At 45.3% G+C, this 20,249-nt stretch overlaps 1 protein-coding gene across 3 annotated transcripts in view; it reads right to left on the reverse strand.

Moving 5' to 3' along the window:
- Window positions 1-20,249, reverse strand: part of LOC137418572 (talin-1) — a 212,189-nt gene that overhangs the window by 169,078 nt on the left and 22,862 nt on the right. The window contains exon 1 of one of the 3 annotated variants that reach the window (XM_068104670.2): window positions 2,619-2,956. The exons of the other annotated variants lie outside the window; for them this stretch is intronic. The gene's annotated coding sequence lies outside the window, so the exon portion shown is untranslated. Of the gene's footprint in view, window positions 1-2,618; window positions 2,957-20,249 lie in introns of those variants that run through there. 3 annotated transcript variants of the gene reach the window in all.

Raw genomic sequence — 20,249 nt, forward strand, 5'->3', positions numbered from 1 at the left:
ACTATCACTTCTCCTTCTCCCTCCTTTTGCTTTAAATATTTCCCTATTGATTCTTGTCTTTTTGCAATTGTTGTTTTCATGTTTTGTTATGAATTATGTTTTGCACTCTGTCAAAGCGCCTTTGGGCTTCATGAAAAGCGCTATACAAAATAAATGAATTATTATTATTATTATACAAATATACACACACACAATCTATAAACACACACACAAATATACACACAATCTATAAACACACACACACGCAAACAGATATACACACACAATCTATAAACACACACTCACACACAGATATACACACACAATCTATAAACACACACTCACACACAGATATACACACACAATCTATAAACACACACACACACACACATATACACACAATCTATAAACACACCCACAGATATACACACACAATCTATAAACACACACACAGATATACACACACAATCTATAAACACACACACACACACACACACACACACACACACACACACAATCTATAAACACCCACACAGATATACACACACAATCTATAAACACACACATACAAATATACACACACACAATCAATAAACACAAACACACAGAAATATACACACAATCTATAAACACACACACACACACAGATATACACATAATCTATAAACACACACACAGATATACACCTAATCTATAAACACACACTCCCATACACACATAATCTATAAACACACACACACAGATATACACATAATCTATAAACACACACACAGATATACACCTAATCTATAAACACACACTCACATACACACATAATCTATAAACACACACACACAGATATACACATAATCTATAAACACACACAGATATACACATAATCTATAAACACACACTCACATACACACACAATCTATAAACACATACACACAGATATACACATAATCTATAAACACACACACAGAGATATACACACACAATCTATAAACACACACAGATATACAAACACAATCTATAAACACACACACACACACACACACACACACACACACACACACACACACACACACACACACACACAATCTATAAACACACAAACAGATATACACATAATCTATAAACACACACACAGAGATATACACATAATCTATACACACACACACAGAGATATACACATAATCTATACACACACACACACACACACACACACACACACACACACACACACACACACACACACACACACACACACACACACACACACACACAACCTATAAACACACAAACACAGATATACACACAATCTATAAACACACACACACAGATATACACACAATCTATAAACACAAACACAGATATACACACATTCTATAAATAAACACACACACACACACACACACACACACACACACAATCTATACAAACACAGATATACACACAATCTATACACACACACAAACACAGATATACACATAATCTATACACACACAGATATACACATAATCTATACATACACACACACACACAGATATACACACAATCTATAAACATACACACAATCTATAAACACACACACACAGATATACACATAATCTATACACACACACACACACACACACACACACACACACACACACACACACAGATATACACATCATCTAGAAACACACACACACAATCTATAAACACACACAAGCACAGATATACACATAATCTATACACACACACACACACACGCACACACCAAATAGCCATTGATTCATTGAATCCCCGTGGGCGGAGGCGGAACACGTGTTCACCAAGCTGGCTGTTCAAGGCAGTTATAGATCAGTGCGGGACATAACGTAAGCTCAAAGTGTTTACGTCGACTCGAGATAAGCTAAAAATGCAGGACAACAACAAAACACTTTGTTTACTGTTTTACAACTGAGCTTATAACCGATTATATCATATAGCTATGTCATATGACAACGCTCGGAGCTCGGGCACGCTCTCTGCTATGGTAAACCGGTTGGTTTGTCGTACGGTATACCGTGTACCCTTCCACTTTGACGACCCTTTATGTTCACACCAACAAGTTCCACCCCTAAAGAGAGGGTTTGTTAAAGTGAGTTGAAAATGTGTTTAAAATGCAATGGATGGAACCGGGGGCTAACGGGATCAGCAGTGCAGGATAGGGGGGCAAAAAGGGGGGGGGAGGAGTCAGGATATGGGGGACTCGAGCTGAGCTGAGGTCTTCGGGGACGGATATCTGGTGGCAGGTGGCAGGGAGACGGCCGATCCCAGTGCGGGTCGTGAGCGCAACACGTGCACAGAACACATACGGGAGATCACGGAGACAGGGAGCGGGACGTTTGTTAAACCAAAAACTGCATGGACCCCGAGGAGCACGGACGGCTCGAGTACAAGGTGCAGATGAAGCGAATACACGCTGGACACGGGCGTTGCTGGAAAGCAGCCTCGACACGTCTTCCTTGACTGGGGTCAGGGGTCAGGGAGATTCCGAACCGCGCCCTCGCCCAACCCTTACCCCGATATGCCGGGGACCGACCGCTGACGGTCCCTCGGCCGTCGCTGAGCAGTCCGTGCGGCTGCGGCACGGAGGACAGGGAGGGGTCCGGAGAACGAGGCGATAAACGCACCTGAGAACCCGGCGAGCAGCGGCTCCGACGGTCCGTCCTTCCGTGCGAGGTTTTGGGAAGCGGAGATGGACGGGAGGCCGGGGCCGGCGAGCTTGGACTCCCCCGCAGCTGCTGCCTCTCCTCCTCCCAATGTTCCACCCCTTCCCGAGCTTCCTCCCCCTACACCTTCATCCTCCCCCTCCCCTTAGCCTCTCCCTTCCATGCCATGCGTCACCGCGTTTTGCGGGACCCCGAACCGAGACTTCACGACTTTTTGTTTTCCGTGTTCGCGAAACTCTGTGGGGAAGAAGGACTTGGGAATGAGCCCGGATTCACCGATCACACGTCTGTTTGCCGAGAGGGGAGGGGGGAGGGTGAGGTGAGGGTGTGAGCCGGGGGTGCGAGGGGGGAGAGCCGAGCACTTACGAATGACAACATCTCCTTACGGGTCTGCGAGTATATGTTGTTCCATTGTAGTTTCTTCGAAACAACCATCAAAGTTCTAATCAATTTTGTGGTTTGAAAAGGATTATCTGCCGAGGCGGATCGCGACCGTTATAGAGCGGGAATATATATATATATATATATATATATATATACACCTGCATACCTGTATATATATATATATATATATATATATATATATGTATAATCGTCAAATTGATGCTGGCTTCAGCTTGAGCCGTGGTATCGTGGGATGTTCTCCAATCGCGTGGCATTAGGCGAGGAGATAGCCGGCTTAATGTGCCCGCAGAAACACGGTGTGGTTCGTGTGACAGCGCCCCCTTGTGGCACTGCTCACTGAAGGGCCGGTTTGATCCACCTCCAGAAATTGAACCGAGCGCCATCCAGGTCGAAGGTGCGATTGCTCGTTGACAAATGACCGATAGCACTTCATATTCAGATTTTCCAATGTCAACAGAAGAAGCAAAAATGGGTTGACGTGGAACTCGTGATGACGGCACAGACCAATCTGCAGCCATCTTGATGGTTAATTCTGAATCCAAGGTTAATTCTATGCATGGATTACTGACTTGCTTTACTCTCGTAACCAACTTGTGTCTCTCAACAGAATGCTTTCATCTCTTCCCCCAGTCAAGGCTGGAGTTCCTCAACGCAGTGTTCTGGGCCCAGTCCTATTCCTGATCTTCATCAATGAACTCTCTGACTCTCTGGAAAATCACCTTTATCTATTTGCTGATGACTCAACCCCCTACCGTGACATATCTCGTCCTTCAACACGAAGGCTGCAGTCTTTTCCCTCTGTTCACACCATGAATAAACTAGAGCAATGCGACTGTGTCGCCAGTATGCCTCCGCAAAGTCCCACAACGAGTATACGCCCTCTTTCACTGTCCTAAAAATACACAAGTTTGAATTTAAATCCCTTCAGCTGTTTTCAAGTATCACATTTTCTTCTTCTTCTTGATGACAGGTTTCACATCAATCGGTGAAGCAGTTTCAGAGAAGGGATTTTTTTTAACGTCGGCTTTCAAGCTAATATGGCTGCCGTACCACATGACATATGACCTTGAAAATGTACATTCTGCATATGTATGGGTTAGGGATCGCGTTTGTGAAGTTTCGTGTTGATCGGATAAGGTTTGTTTTTCTATCCAAGATGGCTGCCAAACCACGTGACCGATGACATCATCATATTCGAACTATATGTAACAATGATGTGAGATTATATTTCTTAAATTTCGCATCAATAGGGTAAGCGGTTTCAGAGATATAATTATTTAATATTTTCCTTCAATCCAACATGGCTGCCACACCATGTGACCAATGATGTTTTCGTGATCATCTTTTAATCGCCATGCCTAGTCAATGACACACGTAAAGGTTCAAGTCAATCGATTTGGTGGTTTGAGAGAGGATTTTTTAAAAAGATTTTAGGTTAAATCCAATATGGCTGCCAAACCATGTGACCTATGATGTCATAAATTTAATGTTTCAATAAAAATGAGTTTTAGATCATGTGCATGCAATTACAATTTTGTAGGATAAGGAATTCGATTAAAACATTTTTGGCTGGTATACCACTTCACCTATGATGTCGTCATTATCAAGCTTTTGTTCCCCATTAGGAGTACTTGACAATGTGCCAAGTTTCAAATTTTTCCATTCAGCGGTTTCCGAGAATTTTTATTATTATTATTCTTTGCGTTTAATCCAAGATGGCTGCCATACCACGTGACCCATGACGTCACAATTATCATGACTGCATAGGTGTCACTCCCACCCTGAAAGTTTCGTCTCAATCAGACAGATGTTTGCTGAGAAAAATTAGGTTTAGCCCGGACGGACAACCCGATAACATGACTCCCCACCTTCATGGGCAGAGGCATAAAAATCGCAAGCTTGTGAAACCTCCAAAGCCAACCGCCGACTGGGCATCCTCCGTCGTACAAAGTACATCCTTGGCATACCTGAACTCCTATCCACCTACAAGGCCTTCATCTGCACCTTGATGGAGTACTGCTCTCCCCTCTGGGCTGGCTCCTCTGCCTCACATCTTGCTCAGCCTGACGCTGTGGATGTTTGTTGGTGTTTCTCCCCTCTCTTCTCCTGTTCCTTTTGTCTTGTTGTGCCCTGATCTGTTCTGTGTGCTAATACTAACTAGCTCTTCCATGAGCCTCGCTTATGTATACAATTTTTTTAGTTCAGTGTATATTTGCTCATTATTCAAGACTAGCAGAAGTACCCGGCATTGCCGGGCGGGGGAGAGGAGGGGGAAGGGGAGGGGAACGGGGGGGAGGGGAGGAGAGGGGGGGAGGGGAGGAGAGGGGGGGAGGGGAGAAGAGGGGGGAGGGGGAGGAGAGGAGGGAGGGGGAAGGGGAGGGGGGAGGGGGAGAGGGAGGGGGTGGGGGCAAGGGGAGGGGGAAGGGGAGGGGTGGGGGGAAGGGGAGAGGGTAGGGTGGAGGGGGAAGGGGAGGGGAAGGGGAGGGGGAGAGGAGAGGGGAAGGGGTAGGAGGGAAAGGGAGGGGTAGGGGGGGGGGAAGGGAGGGGGGGGGGAAGGGAGGGGGAGGGGAGGGGGAGGGGAAAGGGGGGGGGGAAAGGGAGGAGGAGGGAAAGGGAGGGGAGGGATATAGATGGTTACTGGCACAAGGTTAGATTGATCACATCCACAAATGATGTAATCCACACAATTTATGTACTTTACATAACGTTAATAGGAATACATGGCCGTGTAGATGGGAAATACAGTTTGTTTGAAAGAAATCACAAATATCAGATGAAAATTTTTAAAATTTAGAACTATTCTCACTCAGAGTTAAACATCACCGCAATATTACGCGGTTGCTTCAACGTTTTCTGTGAATTATGTCATCATTGTGAGATTTTTTTGGATTTTTTTTTTTTGAAATGAGATTTTTATATTTAAAAAAACGGCAAAAAAGCATCAGAACAGCTGTGAAAAAGCATCAAAACAGCAGTGAAAAAGCATCAGAACAGCAGTGAAAAAGCATCAAAACAGCAATGTAAAAGCATCAAAACAGCAGTAAAAAGCATCAAAACAGCAACAATTGTCCGGTGATTTTTCAATCACCGCAGCTAAATGTGTCGGAGTAATTAACTATTTTCCTTCGTGCCTTTTTTGTGTGTTTTTTTTTATACACATAAATACATAAAATCACATAAAATACACATAAATACACATAAAAATCAGATCAGAATCAGAATCGATATTCTCACAATCATCACAACACACCAGACACGTAGTTAATTACGCAGTGCTTCCTTGTAAACAATGTTCTTTGTCTTTCCTTGTTCGGATAGGATGTATAGATTGTTCTCTTGTCCTACCTGACTACATCCTACGTATAGTTGGCCATGGGAGAAGCACGGGGAATCAAGGTTCAGTCGACCACCTTTAGAGATTGTCCTTGCGCCTTGTTGATGGTCATGGCAAAGCTGAGCCGTACGGGGAATTGGAGCCTTTTGAACTCGCATAGCAGATCAGATGGTATGATTGGTATCCTCGGAATGAAGACCTGTTCCCCGCTATAGTTTCCCGTAAGTATGTTGGCCTCAATTACGTGAGGCATCAACTTTTTGATAGCCAGTCATGTGCCGTTGCACAGTTTTGGAGGATCGATATTTCTCAGGAGCATGATTGGAGCACCTTCCTTTAGATGGAGTATATGGGGAGGCCCACCCAGAGGCTGTAGCGAATTGAGGAACTCTACCGGGTAATGGACAGTCTCGTGGTCGTTTTGGATTGAGTCGACAGATCGGTAAGTTCTTAGATCCCCAGGAATAGTCTGCAGAAGATCCAAATTGATTTTGTCCACTGCATCGTTCTTTGGGGCTCGAATTGCCCTTTCACAGAGCCAGGAGTGATTTCGGTAGATGGCGGGGATGTTGGGGAAGACGTTCGCCTTGAGTTCGTCAGCCGTGGTGACATTGTTGCCGCATGGTACGATGTCCAGTCCATCTTCAGGGCACGTCTCCAAATCTCCGTTTCCGATCTGTAACAGCTACGCTGAAAAGGCGCCTGCGGCTACATCTCCATGAAGGGTGACACGCATGTTTGTGCTGAGTTTCAACTTCGTCACTTTTCACCATAGAGGAGATGCCTTTATACAGGAATGAAGTACATCTGCCTTGGTTCCGCGTGGTATGACAGGCAGGGTCTGTCGGAAATCCCCTGCCATCAGAAGAGTAATGCCTCCCCGCTCATCGTTTTGAATATCTTGCAGTGTGCGGTTAACTGCCTCCAGTGCAACTCTGTGAGACATTGTGCACTCGTCCCAGACAATGAGTTGGCATTGCCGAAATACCTCTGCGACAGCCGATGACTTGGAGATGTTGCACATTGGCTGCTCCGTGTTAGTGAGGTTGAGGGGGAGCTTGAAGGTTGAGTGGGCGGTCCGGCCCCCGGGGAGAAGAGTGGCAGCAATTCTGGAAGAGGCAACAGCCAGAGCAATCATCTTTTTCTGCCTGATTTTTGACAGGGGGTTCATAAGGAACGTTTTTCTAGTGCCTCCAGGTGCGTCCAGAAAGAACAATCCACCTTCAGAAGAGTGTATGCTCGCCAGCACTTGCATGTAGATCTGTTCTTGCTCCACTGTCAGTCTTGGCTCATTTTAATTGATGTAGTTTTCCAACTCTTGTGCGTTGTATGAAGTCTCTCGGAGTACTTCCCGAGCCAGGTGATTCTGTTGTTGTCGCTGTGTTACAGGAAGGCCAATGACCTCCAGCGAATGTCCTCCAAGAGAAAGCAGTTTGTCTTCTATGAGTACTAAGGCTTCATTGTAGATCGAATCGGAGTAGTCTGCTTCAGCATGAACCTGTCTTGCCCTGTGGAGAATGTCCTTGCTGAGATCGTCACGATGGTTATTCCACAGTTGTACCGGACTGGAGAGACCGCAAGTTTGTAGCATGATGGCAAAGAGATTTCTCAACAGGGCTGGAGAGCGTGAGACTGCTGCTTCTTCTCGAGTGGCATCCCAGTGGCTGTCATCCTCCAGAAGGCCATGCAGGTGGCAGGCTTGGCGGAAGGTGTCGCAAACCTGGCCGTTGAATGTTCTCAGTTCTTGGAAAGAGATGGGTCCTTTGACATGATGGAGTAGAAGGCGCAGGAAGAAGCATTCGAAATTGTTTGGATGTACAGTGTAGACTCGTCCAATTGCATCTGAATGGTGAATGTTGGGATGTCCCACAACTCGTGCTCCTTGTGTACGTCTTTTCCACATCTTACTGCCAACCACCCAGGTGTAGTACTGTGGGACTTCATTGTAGATGAGTGTTTTGGCGAATTCGTCTTGTTGACACAATTGGAAGAATGCGGTAAGTGTAGTTGAACTTGGTGGTTCTGCCGCTTTTTGCCTTGCGTTGCCTTCTGTGAAATACACTCTCTGGCCATTCTCAAGATGTACGGAAAGGTGTACAACAGTTGGGTAGCGTTCGTGGATAGGGAAGTTGAGAACTCTCCAGATAGCTTTGTTACTATTGACGTAACGCCCCAGCTGATATGATTCGATCTCGTCGTTTTTGTTCCTCTGAAGGCCGAACATCGCCATGTCCGAACCTTTGTTGATGTATTTGCACACGTTAATTGATTGATTTCACTGAGTTGCAGAACTCAACATTGAGATGAGCCTTGAACATTGTAGAGAGAAGTGGACAGTATGGTACAATCCATCGGTTGTCAACGTCTATGCTTCTGGTCTCGGAAATTGAAATAGATGTTTCAGATCCACCGCTTTCAGGCTTTCTGCTCCGGTAAAGTGGGTATCCATCCAGACCAGTCTGCATTTCCTTGAGAAATGCCCTAGGATATCACTTGGTGCATTTACCGTCCTTCATACATGGAGACGATGGATTCAGCCGGCTGCAAGGGCCATGCACCATCTGCGTTTTGACGATGTTGAACAGCTCTGGATCCTCATCAGGGTTTGGAAGTTCAGCACTGATAAAAGAGTCTACATTGGAAGCGTGGATCTTTTCTTCTAGCCACACCAGAATGTGGGCATGGGGCAGGCCTCGTTTCTGCCATTCAACGGTGTACATGAAGCATCGGACAGTCCCGAAAACTTTGCCCTTCTTAATCGTCTGCATGAGGTCCTTCTGTTTCTGGTGGAATACCCTTGCGACAATGTCATGGCGATGTGTTGGCTGCTGGTTGATCATCAACTCTCGCTTAATTTCTTCCCACTTCAGATTACAGGTGAAGGTAAGGAAAAGGTCGGGGCGACCGTAATTGCGTACGTATGCCATCACATCCTGGGTCCGCTCGTGCATGTATTGGGGACCTCCGGTGAACGTGGATGGCAAGATGACCAGTTGTCCCATGTTCTGAACATCTCCGTCATTGTTGACAGCATCCTTGAGGTGTGCGTACGATTCTGCCCTCAGTTGACGTTGGTGGAGCCGGATAAAGAGGAGTCTCTCACTTTCGATTTTGGCATACATGTCGACGATGAACTGGTGGAACAGATCACGGCACTGCAGGATATGATTCGTGGAATTCTTTCTGACCATGATGTGGATTGTGGAAGGCATAGAAGTCATTCGCAGATACTTTCTTTCCCCGGCCGCCAGCTTGTTCAACTTCAAAATGATAGCCATCTTGTCTTTTCCAGAAAATCAGAGGGTACTGGAGGGCGTCATAGAATCGGTGTCTCCGAAATCCGCTTCGTGCTGTTGTCGCGAAGATGCAGGACGATGTCGCGATTGTTGTACTGCTCGCCTACCATGAGAACTGCAACGTCATTGTTGACTGGCTCATTAAACCGACGTTCGTGCTCTCCATGAGGATGTTTGTCAGCTCGAATTACGACCTTGTAATCAGGTGAAGGCATTCTCTCTAATGTCGACTTGAAGCTGTTGACCAGCGCATTATTTGAGTGGAGCATATCTTGTAAGGCGAGGATTAGTTCAGAGCGTAGGTTGGGGAAGTTCTGTCCTCGTCGGGCAGCTTCTACTCGGTGGTCACCCATAAAATAGATTTGTAAAAATTTCGGTTGTTCACCTGGTTGAGGGTGGACAGAGCCAATGAGGTGGTATACCTGGCCTTGCACCTTGAATGTAGGCATGAATCCTTGCTCAGTGACGACGCAATCTGCTCCAAACGAAGTCATTTGGAACGAAGAGTTGTAATTACGGATTTCCTTCAGGAAGTGTCTGGATTGAGTCATAGTTGATTGAAGTATTTCTTTCAAAGGTTCCAGTGGAGATTGGAGAGAAGGCAAAAGGACATTACCACCCCTGCAACACATTCCTGGTGTTTCTCCCTTCCATTTCAAGGATCACGTGATGTTCCATCCTTGCTGCCATAATCTCACAGTTACGCGTTCACACGTAATTCAGAGCAAAAAATAATCAATTAAATGAGTGACCAAGTGATGTGGCTATCAAGGATATTTTTGATTTATTGATTAATCAATTAATCAATTAATCGATTAATTATTTAATTATTCGATTAATTACTAAAAAAAAAAAAAAACAATTCAGTCACACATTCTGATGAAATGGTGGTGGTTTATGTGTTCTGTGATCGAATTGATTAATAATTTAATTTTTTAAATATTATTATTTATTTATTTTCATTATTAATCATTTATTTATTTTCTTTCTCATTTGGCCAATATCTCAGGCACCTTTTGAGCTGGGAAGCTCATATTTGGACATGACAGTGACCAAGTGATGTGGCTATCAAGGATATTTTTGATTTATTGATTAATCATTTAATCGATTAATTATTTATTGGTGAATCAATTAATTATTTAATTTTTTATTAATGACTTATTTAATTAAATTTCTAAAAGATACATCTTCGGATGAAGCACGAGTGGTTTAGTTATGCTATTAGCCAATTGATTGAGAAAATAATTTGTGATAATCTTTTATTGATTTTAATTATACAATTAATCAATGAATTAGCGTACACGTCTCCCTCCCAATGCAGTCTCTATGAGCTGCACTGCGGTATTGCCGGGCGCCGGAGGCGCCAAGGCAATGCCGCGCTGTATAAGCTGTAGGATATAGCTACTGTATACTGTACTGTATGTGCTGTATATGGGCTGTATAGTAGGATATTTAATTATTTGGCATGGGAGCTATGCACTTTGAAAGTATCTGTACTTGTTTGACTTTTGTTTACGGTGCTGGTACTTCTGTATTACTGCAGTCGTACACCATGGTTGAGGAGATGGATTTTGAAGTGAAGGAATTTTTGGAGAAGAAGGGGCTATCAGTGCAAGATGTAGAACTGTTACGTGAGGTAGAGTTAAGAGCTGTAGCGGATCATATTGGTGCTAGTGGGACATCTGGCATGAAAAAGGCGGAGATTGTTTCGGCTATTGTCAGTCACATGGGTTTAGAACCGTGGGTAAAATTGAGTAGTGAAGCCTTGGAATTAGCCCGGATAGAATCAGAAGAAAGACAGCTCAGACTAAAGTTAGAAGACAAAGAACGGCAAAGAGAGTTTGAAAGAGAAAAGGAAGAACAGCAAAGAGAAAAGAAAGAAAAGCAAAGAGTTTGAAAGAGAAAAGGAAGAAAAGCAAAGAGTTTGAAAGAGGAAAAGAAGAATGGCAACAGAAGTTTGAGTTAAGAAAATTAGAAATGCAGGTGGGATCGGCCCAACCCGTTTCCATCGATTCAGGTGGTGGTCAAAGTCTCCCCCGTTCCTTTGATGTGGTTTGGAACATTAGGCTTGTTCCCAAGTTTAACGAGGAGTTGGAAACGTTTTTTCTGTCTTTTGAAAAGATAGCAAAACGTCTTCAGTGGCCCGAACAATACTGGACCCTGCTACTACAAAGTGGGTTCATAGGGAGAGCCCAGGAAGTGTATTCAGCTCTTTCGGAGGACCAGTCAGAGAATTATGAGGCTGTTAAAAAGGCTGTGTTGTCCGCCGATGAGCAAGTTCCGGAAGCGTACCGGCAGAAGTTCCGAACCTTAAAAAGACAGGCTGGGTAGACATTTGTTGAATTTGCGAGGGAGAAGGAAATGAGATTTGATTGGTGTTATCGTTCTCTACAAGTGGATAGGATCTATGGTAATCTAAGGGAGGTTATCTTGATGGAAGAGTTTAGGAACAGTATCCCCTTGGACATAAGGACACACCTTACGGATCATAAGGTTGGCGAGTTGAAAAAAGCAGCTATTGGTGCAGATGAATATGAACTTACCCATAAGAGAGGCCTTGGTTTTCCTCATTATGGTACTACCTGGGATAACAAGAAGGGGGAGTGGACAGACCGTAGGTGTCCATTGGTGCGGCCATCTCTGAGTAGACAGTTGGAGTGGTCGAGTCAGGCATCTCGCCGGGGAACGGCCCCAACGTATTATTACTGTAAACAGAGGGGACATCTGAAGTCCAATTGTTCGAAATTGCAAAGGGAGGAGAAGCAGGGAGACTCCGCTAGACCTCTTGCATTGGTTCGAACCAAAGTGGACAGTCACCATGATTGTGCCCTTTCAGTTAAAGCTGAGGATACTGCTGACTTTATGAGCCCCGTACAAGACCGTTATAAACCTTTTATGTCAAAGGGCCAAGTGTCTTGGGACGGGGATGTCAAGTTCGTAGTTATTCTGAGGGATACTGGGGCGGCTCAGTCGTTGATGTTGTCTAATATTTTACCATTGACTTTGAGTAGTTCGGTGAAAGCGAGTGCCTTAATCCAGGGCATTGCAGGTCATTATGTCCCAGTCCCCTTACATAGGGTGAACTTGAAGTCTGATTTGGTCACAGGACCCGTGACAGTAGGAATCGTCCCCACTCTCCCCATAGAGGGTATTCGTTTCCTATTGGGAAATGATTTGGTTGGGGGTAGGGTTGGTGTTTCCCCAGTAGTTTCCATACATCCTATAGTTCAGCAAGAAACAGGATTTGCAAGAGGAGTTCCCCGGTATTTTCCCTGCTTGTGTAGTGACGAGATCCCAAACGTGGAAAGAGAAGCAGACTGACATTGAGTTGACAACTGTACCAGATTCTGAGGTGTGGTTGGCGGAGACGTTTTTCAATGATTTAACCAGCGATGAAGGGATAGGGAATGGGGCTTCTTGTGTGCCCGTGTTGAATCATTCTTCACTAATTAAGGACCAGCAGGCAGATCCTGTACTAATAGACCTCAGACAAAAGGCTATGACAGAGTTGGAAGCTAAGGAAGTCTCAGAATGTTACTATGTGAAATCTGATGTGTTAATGAGAAAGTGGAGACCCCCTCGTACTCCCGCCAGTGACGATTGGTCTGTGGTACACCAGGTAGTGCTACCACCCCGTTATTGTTTTGAAATTCTATGGCTGGCCCATGAAATTCCCATGGCCGGACATGCGGGAATCAGGAAAACTCAGGCTAGGATCATGGCGCATTTTTATTGGCCTAAGTTGCACCAGGACATAGTGGCACACTGTAAGACCTGCCATACCTGTCAAATGATAGGGAAACCCCAGCCCTCGATGAAACCAGCTCCCCTTTTACCCCTGCCCATTTTTGAGGAGCCTTTCAGTAGAGTACTGATTGATTGTGTTGGTCCATTACCAAGAACTAAATCGGGGCATCGGTATTTATTAACCATAATGGACATGTCAACTCGATTCCCTGAGGCTGTCCCCTTAAAAAGGATTACTGCTAAGATGGTGGTGGACGCCTTGGTTCAGTTTTTCACCAGATATGGTTTGCCAAAGGAGGTGCAGTCTGACCAAGGTTCGAATTTTATGTCTGGTCTATTTCAAGAAGTCATACACCAGCTAGGGATCAGGCAGTTAAAGTCGTCGGCCTACCACCCCCAGTCCCAGGGAGCCTTTGAGAGAGACCACCAGACCATGAAAACTATGCTGAAGGCATATTGTATGGAGTATCCTGAAGAATGGGACAAAGGAATCTGTTTTGTGTTGTTTGCCACCAGGGATACCCCCGAATGAATCTACGGGTTTCAGCCCATTTGAGTTGGTGTACAGCCATGAGGTTAGGGGCCCTCTAAAAGTAGTAAAAGAGATTCATCGAAGAGACTGAGAACCCTAACCTTCTGAACTACGTATGTACTTTCCGGGAAAGACTTACCTCCACCTGCAAGGTCGCCCAGAAGCATTTGAAAGTATCTCAGCGAGTGATGAAGGCCCGTTTTGACCAGAAGGCGATAGCTCGTAATTTTAGGCCTGGCGACAAAGTGCTAGTTTTACTACCTCTGCCTGGGGAGCCACTATTGGCGAAGTTTAGCGGTCCCTACGTGGTCGAAAGGAAGCTGTGAGGTGTACTACGTGGTGCGGACCCATGACAGACGGAAACCCCGCCGGGTGTGCCATGTTAATATGATTAAAAGGTACTATGAGCGTGAGGCCGACCTCGGTCGGCCAGTTGGGCTAGCTAAGTTGGTAGGTCATATAAACCATCCAGATATTGACCCTAGCGAATCCGACAGCGTCGCTCCACAAGAACCCGAGAGAGAACCCTTGGGGGCGAAGCTATCAAACTCGGTGTTGTTGACACATTTGGACTCTGAATTAGCTCATGTTCCTGAGGATAAACGATCTGATGTAATTGCTCTAATTGGGGAGTATGCCCATCTTTGTTCCGATGAGCCCGGGTGCACCTCATTGGCTTCCCATGATGTTGAGGTAGGGAATGCTAGACCCATCAAACAACACCCCTATCGGTTAAATCCTGACAAGTTAGCTAGGGTTCGTGAAGAGGTACAATATATGCTGGAGCATGACATCATCGAACCCAGTCAGAGCAGCTGGAGTTCGCCAATTGTACTCATACCAAAGCCCGATGGTTCTGCCAGATTCTGTATAGACTATCGAAAGGTGAATGTGGTAACCTGCACCGATTCGTATCCCATCCAAAGAATTGAAGATTGCATAGACGGGGTAGGTAAGGCTGCTTATGTCAGCAAAATAGACTTGCTTAAAGGTTATTGGCAAGTACCTCTGACTGACCAGGCAAAATAAGTCTCGGCCTTTGTGACTCCAGATGGCTTATATCAGTGTAAGGTAATGCCGTTTGGGATGAAAAATGCACCTGCTACCTTCCAAAGGTTAATGAACCAGGTTACTAGGGGTCTTCCAAATTGTGTAGCTTACCTGGATGATGTCATACTGTACAGTGATACATGGCAAGACCACTTGAAACATCTCGGACAACTGTTTGTTGGACTTACCGATGCCAACCTTGTTGTAAACCTCAAGAAAAGTGATATTGCCAAAGCTATGGTTACATATCTCAGTCACGTTGTTGGTCAGGGTCAAGTATCCCCTCGACAGGCCAAGACCCAAGCGATTGCCGATTTTCCTGTCCCGAACAATAAGCGAGAATTGCTTTGGTATCTCGGTATGTCCGGGTTCTACAGGAAATTTTGTGCGAATTACAGCTCGCTTGTGGTACCCCTAACCAACTTGTTGAAGAAAAATGAAAAATTTGTGTGGTCTGAATCCTGTCAAAAGGCTTTTGACAAATTGAAAGCTATTCTGGCCAATGAACCAGTATTGGCTGCTCCCGATTTTGGGAAGACATTCAAACTAGCTATAGACGCAAGCGAAGTTGGTGAGGGAGCGGTACTCTTTCAGGATGATGCATTGGTTATTGAAAATCCAGTAAGTTACCTCTCCAAAAAGCTGAACAAACATCAAAAGGCTCACTCTACTATCGAGAAAGAGGCCTTGAGTCTGATTTTGGCTCTAGAGCATTTTGAAATATATGTAACAAATGGCTCCAGCGATGTTACCGTATATACTGATCACAATCCTCTGGTTTTTCTGGAAAAGTTCAAGATGACGAATCAACGCCTTTTCCGATGGGGGCTTTTAGTACAGCCATACCCCTTGAAAATTGTACATATTTCGGGTCGAGATGATGTCATTGCAGATGCTCTATCTCGAGCTTAAGAGATATATTTTTTTCATGCCCCTGCATATGAGCTATGATGCCTGTAAATGTCACAATGAGAGGTGGCTGGTTGTTTATTGCACTGTTTATGCTGGGTTAAGACTACCCTGCCTTTGTAAAATAAATCTTTTCTTGGGGTAAAGTTTTCTTCTTTAAGGGGGGAGGTGTTACGGTCTGTGACCTTTTTCTTCTTCCTTCCCCCCCACCCCACTGGGAGCTAGACTACTCTTGGACCTGCCTACTCTTGGACCTGCCTACTCTTGGACCTGCCTACACTTGGACCTGCCTACTCTTGGACCTGCCTACTCTTGGACCTGCCTACACTTGGACCTGCCTACTCTTGGACCTGCCTACTCTTGGACCTGCCTACTCTTGGACCTGCCTACTCTTGGACCTGCCTACTCTGGTTTTTCCCTCTTTTCTCCCTTCTTGGTTTTATGTGTAGGAAGAGATTTTTCGTGTGATAATCCATAAATAAAGACAGTGTGATTGAAGGCTTGGCTTGGTGTGCTTCAGGCCATAACTATATATATATATATATATATATATATATATATATATATATATATATATATATATATATATATATATATATATATATATATATATATATATATATATAGGGTCCGGCTGGGAGGTGTGACGATTTTCAGAAAACTCGTACACAGTTATTTTTAGTGGAATTTCAATTTTTATATTTTTTAAAGACTACATATATAATGCCATTTAATACACTGTAACAAAGACATTTTAAAAATGTAATTCATGTTTGAATTGGGTATAACAATGCAAGTGGGGGGTCTAGCGCATGCGTGATGGCTGTTGGTTACTCATTGTTAGGCGCCATTTCAGTAGCCATGGAGCTGTGGACGATTGAACATCGCGTCTTTGTTGTTGAGACGTTTATTCAAACGGGTAGTTCGGTGGTGCTTACACAGCGCAGATTTCGTACTCACTTCAATGTTGGTCGATGTGGCGCCGTTCCGTCTTGAAACACAATATTGAAGTGGGTAAAAAACTTCAGGACAACTGGATCTGTGAGGCCGGGAGCAGCTCGGGGGGGGTGATCGAACCGTTAGGACCCCGGAAAACATCGAAAGGGTTCGACAAGCTGTGGAGGCCAGCCCTCGTCGGTCAGCGGTACGGCACACTCGCGCTCTACGGATGTCAGACAGATCAGTTCGTCGAATTTTGCACTTGGACCTTCATTATCACGCGTACAAAATCATGGTGGTTCAAGAACTGCAGCAGAATGATTTCGTATGGTGGTTTACGTTCGCAGAAAGAATGCTGGAACTGCTGAGGGATGACACTGTTCTCATCATGAGTGATGAGGCGCATTTTCACTTGTCGGGAAGTGTAAACAAGCAAAATTCCCGATATTGGTCAGCAAAAAACCCGCGAGAACTCCATCAAAGACCCCTGCACTGCGAGCGAGTCACTGTGTGGGCCGGAATAGTCCGATTCGGCATAATTGGGCCTTATTTTTTCAAGGAAGGCGGACGCACTGTGACAGTCAACTCACAACGTTATGTTACGATGTTGCGCGAGTTCTTACTGCCTGAATTGAGACGACGTCGCATTGACCTCCCTACAGTTTGGTTTCAGCAAGATGGGGCTACTTGCCATACCTCAAGAGAATCAATGGCCTTATTAAGAGAACATTTTCCAGGGCACCTCATTTCAATCCGTGGGGATGTGGAGTGGCCCCCTCGATCACCCGATCTTTCACCCTGACTATTTTTTATGGGGTTACCTGAAAGCTAAGGTTTACATTCAAAAACCACGCACTCTTGAGACCCTTTCAGATGCCATCACCAGAGAAATTCGAGCTATTCCACTTGCCATGGTTGAAAGGTCTATGGACAACTTTTCCGCGCATCTGCAAGAATGCTTGGACAAGAACGGCCGCCATTTAGATGATGTCATTTTTCAAACATGAATTATATTTTTTAAATGTCTTTGTTACAGTGTATTACATGGCATTATATATGTAGTCTTTAAAAAAAAAAAATTGAAATTCGACTAAAAATAACTGTGTACGAGTTTTCTGAAAATCGTCACACCTCCCTGACGGACCCTGTAGATATATATATATATATATATATATATATATATATATATATATATATATATATATATATATATATATGTAGGGAGCTGTAATGCCCCTCCCCCTTTGTATATCCTTGCTGCTTTACCAATTACCAAGTATAACCAATTATATGTTTTGTTTTGACTTGCTACTGTACTCTTTTATGATACTGAGTTCTTTCTACTGCATTGAGGATGTGTAATATCCTAATAAGGAGTTCTCTGCCTGTGTGCTCTGGCCTGCGTGGGCACAATCTCTAGTTCCCCTTTCCTGGCCTTGGAGGCAACTCTTATCTCTCTTTGCCTTTCTCCTGACTCTGCCATTATCTTGCAAGTTGACAGTTTTATGAGTGTCCACTCCCCTTTGTACTTTCCCAAGCCAGCTGCTATACAGAAAGTTGTAAACATGTTGCCACATAATGCTGACCATCTCCTTATCAGAGCTAACCCATGACTGGCCTTGGATGAACTTCCTTTAATTAACTGAACAACAGGATGGGACTATGGTGGGAGGCCCAATGAGCCCATTCTGTCTCTGTGTCTTGTGAGCTAACTCCACCCCTGACTTTCTTTATATAAAGCAATGTTAATTGAATTATTTCAGAGCATCTTGTTGTACTGTTGGTCATTCTTTGTGAGTTTCAATACAACTTTGCTGTCCTCAAGCTTGTGTACTCGAGTTCCAATAAATATATCCGTTGCTCCTTTCTTCTGAGTCTTCTGAGTCCCAAGTCCTAAGTCCCAATCCGACAACTGGTGGCAGCGGTGGGATCAGTCTGGGCAGTCCGGGACGCGGTCCCAGGCAAGGGAGTGGTGAGAGACCAGCTGGCAATTGATCCGGGTCAGGTGAGCTGTGGTTTTCTTTTGTTTTTTCCTTTTTAGCCCGGGGGTCAGTCCAAATTGTAACCCACTCTCTCTTGCTCGGTCGCCGTACGTTCCGTTCCCTGCTCATACCTGTTCCACGAACCTAAATTTAATTACGGACCGCTTGGGTCCTGGAGCAACTGATTGTTTATGGACTCGTTAGGGTAACGTTACGTAAGGAGAAGTGCCCCACGTTGGGCGCCTGAGGTTAAGGGGTAATAGATCTCTGGGTTGTGAGGGTAAGGATAAGGGCGGCGTCCCGATCCGAGGCCTACCCGGGAGACGTCGGGATTTTAGTTTTAAGTAAGATCAGAACTATTACACGGGCGTAGGACGCCAGGAAAGTGCAGTAAGGGTAGGATAGACGGCTGTGTAGGCGGACGAGCCTCTCAGGAGAGTAGGTAGCGCGGCCGTACCACGCGAGGCGGGCGAACCTCACGGGTACAAGGCTGCGAGCCTCTCAGAGTTAGGTAGTGTAGCTGTGCCGCGAGGCGGGAGATCCTCACGAGTACAAGGCTACGTCGGTAAGCTAAGGTTTCTTAGGATGGGTAACAGTATAGGTAATAAGACAGTAAAGGCAGGTGAACCGCTTAGACATACCCCAGCATTTTTTATGTTTAAGAGGTATGGCTATGCTGCTGTGAGACCAGGGAAGTCATGGGTTGCATTGACGAAGGATTTAGGAGAACCGTGGCCCGAAGGAGGGTCTTTTGCGCTGGAAAAATTGGACGTGTTGTATGAGACATTAGAAAAGTTCGAACAGGCCACGAAACACTTTCCGCCTGACTATTGGAAAGTCTTTGGCTGGTGGAAGGAAGAAGCGATGAAGCGACACGCAAAGTCGAAACAGGCCAGCTTGGCTGGTGAGGTAACAAAACTCAAGGGTCTGAGGAAACAGGCGAATAAAGAGCAGGATGAAGCGCTTAAGGAAATAGAGAGGCAGGCCAACGCGCGACTGATGCCGCTCGTTGAAAAACCAGACCCCGCGAGAGGGGAGGTAGCGACCAATCTACCCTCCCCAGCCCCAGACCTAAACCCTGTCCCGGGGTTTCAGGCACCACCTATCCTTTCTGCGCCCCCGCTACCACCTCCCTATAACCCCGCTACCATCGCGCCCCAGATACCCCAGAACCACCCGAGCCAGGGAAGGCCGTTTGCACAACTCGGGGCTAACGGAATAGATGACGGGACCGACATCGCAGGGTTCCCGCCACCGATAGGACCGGATGGGTTATACCCCTCACTGGTAGGTTGTAAGGGGAAAAGGACCTCACAAACTACCCCATCGGAATGTCAGGAAATAGAGGAAAGGAAAACATTGTGCCCTGTACAAGTTATCGGAGTTGACGCCCAGGGA

This window comes from Myxine glutinosa, chromosome 2, assembly GCF_964187855.1.
Source record: "Myxine glutinosa chromosome 2, kmMyxGlut1.1, whole genome shotgun sequence".
Classification (NCBI taxonomy): domain Eukaryota; kingdom Metazoa; phylum Chordata; class Myxini; order Myxiniformes; family Myxinidae; genus Myxine; species Myxine glutinosa.